Source organism: Euleptes europaea, chromosome 9 (genome assembly GCF_029931775.1).
Source record: "Euleptes europaea isolate rEulEur1 chromosome 9, rEulEur1.hap1, whole genome shotgun sequence".
NCBI lineage: Eukaryota > Metazoa > Chordata > Lepidosauria > Squamata > Sphaerodactylidae > Euleptes > Euleptes europaea.
This window is the reverse complement of record NC_079320.1, coordinates 86,234,273-86,239,272: the sequence shown is the minus strand read 5'-3', so window position 1 is coordinate 86,239,272 and position 5,000 is coordinate 86,234,273.

The window sequence follows — 5,000 nt, the reverse complement described above, 5'->3', positions numbered from 1 at the left end:
ACACTAACACTAACACTAACAGTAACCCTAACCCAACTGTAACCCGAACCCGAACCCGAACCCGAACCCTAATTCAACCCTCTCTGACCCTAACCTCTAACCGTAACTTTAACCCTAACCCTAACCCTAATTAAACCATACCCCTAACCCTAACTCTAACCCTAACCCTTACTCGAACCCTAACCCTAACCCTAACCCTAACCCTAACCCTAACCCTAACCCTAACCCTAACCCTAACCCTAACCCTAACCCTAACCCTAACCCTAACCCTAACCCTATCCCTAACCCTAACCCTAACCCTAACCCTAACCCTAACCCTAACCCTATCCCTGTCCCTATCCCTAACCCTAACAATAACCCTAAACCCTAACACTAACACTAAACCAACCATACCCCTAACCATACCCCAAACCCTAACCCTATCCCTAACCCTATCCCTATCCCTAACCTAACAATAACCCTAACCCTAACCCTAACCCAACCCTAACCCTAACCCTAACCCTAACCCTAACCCTAACCCTAACCCTAACCCTAACCCTAACCCTAACCCTAACCCTAACCCTAACCCTAACCCTAACCCTAAACCCTAACCCTAACGCTAACACTAACACTAACACTAACCCTAACCCTAACCCAACTGTAACCCTAACCCGAACCCGAACCCTAATTCAACCCTCTCTGACCCTAACCTCTAACCGTAACTTTAACCCTAACCCTAACCCTAATTAAACCATACCCCTAACCCTAACCCTAACCCAACCCGAATCCTAAGCCTAGCCCTAAATCAACCCTAACCCTAACCATAAACCTAATCCTAACCGTAACCGTAACCCTAATTCAACCCTAACCCTGACCCTAACCTCTAACCCTAATTTTAACCTAACCTTAACCCTAACCCAACCATACTCCTAACTCTAAGTCTAACTCTAACTCTAACAATAACCCTAAGCCTAAGGCTAAGCCTAAACCTAAGCCTAAGCGTAACCCTAACCCAGACCCTAACCCTAACACTAAACCTAACCCTAACCCTAACCCTAACCCTAACCCTAACCCTAACCCAGACCCTAACCCTAACCCTAACCCTAACCCTAACCTTAACCCTAACCCAACCCTAACTCTAACCCTAACCCTAACCCTAACCCTAACCCTAAACCTAACCCTATCCCAAACAATAACCCTAACCCTACCCTAACCCTAACCTAACCCTAACCCTAACCCTAACCCTAACCCTAACCCTAACCCTAACCCTAACCCTAACCCTAACCCTAACCCTAACCCTAACCCTAACCCTAACCCTAACCCTAACCCTAACCCTAACCCGAAACATAACCCTAACCCTAACCCTAACCCTAACCCTAACCGTAAACCTAACCCTAACCCTAACCCTAACCCTAACCCTAACCCTAACCCTAACCCTAACCCTATCCCTATCCCTATCCCTATCCCTATCCCTATCCAAAAACAAACCATACCCCTAAAGCTAACCCTAACCCAACCCGAATCCTAAGCCTAGCCCTAAACCAACCCTAACCCTAACCATAAACCTAATCCTAACCCTAACCCTAACCGTAACCCTAATTCAACCCTAACCCTGACCCTAACCTCTAACCCTAATTTTAACCTAACCTTAACCCTAACCCAACCATACTCCTAACTCTAAGTCTAACTCTAACTCTAACAATAACCCTAAACCTAAGCCTAAGCCTAAGCCGAAGCCTAACCCTAACCCAGACCCTAACCCTAACCCTAACCCTAACCCTAACCCTAACCCTAACCCTAACCCTATCCCAAACAATAACCCTAACCCTACCCTAACCCTAACCTAACCCTAACCCTAACCCTAACCCTAACCCTAACCCTAACCCTAACCCTAACCCTAACCCTAACCCGAAACATAACCCTAACCCTAACCCTAACCGTAACCCTAACCCTAACCCTAACCCTAACCCTAACCCTAACCCTAACCCTAACCCTAACCCTAACCCTAACCCTAACCCTAACCCTATCCCTATCCCTATCCCTATCCCTATCCCTATCCCTATCCAAAAACAAACCATACCCCTAAAGCTAACCCTAACCCAACCCGAATCCTAAGCCTAGCCCTAAACCAACCCTAACCCTAACCATAAACCTAATCCTAACCCTAACCCTAACCGTAACCCTAATTCAACCCTAACCCTGACCCTAACCTCTAACCCTAATTTTAACCTAACCTTAACCCTAACCCAACCATACTCCTAACTCTAAGTCTAACTCTAACTCTAACAATAACCCTAAACCTAAGCCTAAGCCGAAGCCGAAGCCTAACCCTAACCCAGACCCTAACCCTAACCCTAACCCTAACCCTAACCCTAACCCTAACCCTAACCCTAACCCTAACCGTAACCCTAACCCTAACCCTAACCATACCCCTAACCCTAACCCCTAACCCTAACCCCTAACCCTAACCCTAAACCTTAACCCTATTCCAACCCTAACCCTAAACCCTAAACCCTAAACCCTAAAACCTAACCCAAATCCGAACCCGAACCCGAACCTGAACCCGAACCCGAACCCGAACCCGAACCCTAACCCTAACCCTAACCCAAACCCTAACCCTAACCCTAACCCTAAACCCTAACCCTAACGCTAACACTAACACTAACACTAACACTAACACTAACACTAACCCTAACCCTAACCCAACTGTAACCCTAACCCGAACCCGAACCCGAACCCTAATTCAACCCTCTCTGACCCTAACCTCTAACCGTAACTTTAACCCTAACCCTAACCCTAATTAAACCATACCCCTAACCCTAACTCTAACCCTAACCCTTACCCTAACCCTAACCCTAACCCTAACCCTAACCCTAACCCTAACCCTAACCCTAACCCTAACCCTAACGCTAACCCTAACCCTATCCCTGTCCCTATCCCTAACCCTAACAATAACCCTAAACCCTAACACTAACACTAACCCAACCATACCCCTAACCATACCCCAAACCCTAACCCTATCCCTAACCCTATCCCTAACCCTAACCCTAACAATAACCCTAACCCTAACCCTAACCCTAACCCTAACCCTAACCCTAACCCTAACCCTAACCCTAACCCTAACCCTAACCCTAACCCAACCCTAACCCTAACCCTAACCCTAACCCTTAGTCGAACCCTAACCCTAACCCTAACCCTAACCCTAACCCTAACCCTAACCGTAACCGTAACCGTAACCGTAACCGTAACCCTAACCCTAACCCTAACCCTAACCCTAACCCTATCCCTAACCCTAACCCTAACCCTAACCCTAACCCTAACCCTATCCCTAACCCTAACCCTAACCCTAACCCTAACCCTAACCCTATCCCTGTCCCTATCCCTAACCCTAACAATAACCCTAAACCCTAACACTAACACTAACCCAACCATACCCCTAACCATACCCCAAACCCTAACCCTATCCCTAACCCTATCCCTATCCCTAACCCTAACCCTAACCCTAACCCTAACCCTAACCCTAACCCGAAACATAACCCTAACCCTAACCCTAACCCTAACCCTAACCCTAACCCTAACCCTAACCCTAACCCTAACCCTAACCCTAACCCTAACCCTAACCCTAACCTTAAACCTAACCCTATCCCTTACCCTAACCCTCACCCTAACCTTAACCCTATCCCTGTCCCTATCCCTAACCCTAACAATAACCCTAAACCCTAACACTAACACTAACCCAACCATACCCCTAACCATACCCCAAACCCTAACCCTATCCCTAACCCTATCCCTATCCCTAACCCTAACCCTAACAATAACCCTAACCCTAACCCTAACCCTAACCCTAACCCTAACCCTAACCCTAACCCTAACCCTAACCCTAACCCTAACCCTAACCCTAACGCTAACACTAACACTAACACTAACACTAACACTAACCCTAACCCAACTGTAACCCTAACCCGAACCCGAACCCGAACCCTAATTCAACCCTCTCTGACCCTAACCTCTAACCGTAACTTTAAACCTAACCCTAACCCTAATTAAACCATACCCCTAACCCTAACCCTAACCCACCCCAAATCCTAAGCCTAGCCCTAAATAAACCCTAACCCTAACCATAAACCTAATCCTAACCCTAACCGTAACCGTAACCCTAATTCAACCCTAACCCTGACCCTAACCTCTAACCCTAATTTTAACCTAACCTTAACCCTAACCCAACTATACTCCTAACTATAAGTCTAACTCTAACTCTAACAATAACCCTAAGCCTAAGGCTAAGCCTAAACCTAAGCCTAAGCCTAACCCTAACCCAGACCCTAACCCTAACAGTAAACCTAACCCTAACCCTAACCTTAACCCTAACCCTAACCCTAACCCTAACCCTAACCCTAACCCAGACCCTAACCCTAACCCTAACCCTAACCCTAACCCTAACCCTAACCCTAACCTTAACCCTAACCCAACCCGAACTCTAACTCTAACCCTAACCCTAACCCTAACCCTAACCCTATCCCAAACACTAACCCTAATCCTACCCTAACCCTAACCCTAACCTAACCCTAACCCTAACCCTAACCCTAACCCTAACCCTAACCCTAACCCTAACCCTAACCCTAACCCTAACCCTAACCCTAACCCTAACCCTAACCCTAACCCTAACCTTAACCCTAACCCTAACCCTATCCCTATCCCTATCCAAAAACCAACCATACCCCTAAACCTAACCCTAACCCAACCCGAATCCTAAGCCTAGCCCTAAATCAACCCTAACCCTAACCATAAACCTAATCCTAACCCTAACCGTAACCGTAACCCTAATTCAACCCTAACCCTGACCCGAACCTCAAATCCTAATTTTAACCGAACCTTAACCCTAACCCAACCATACTCCTAACTCTAACTCTAATTCTAACAATAACCCTAAGCCTAAGCCTAAGCCTAAACCTAAGCCTAAGCCTAAGCCTAACCCTAACCCAGACCCTAACCTTAACACTAAACCTAACCCTAACCCTAAC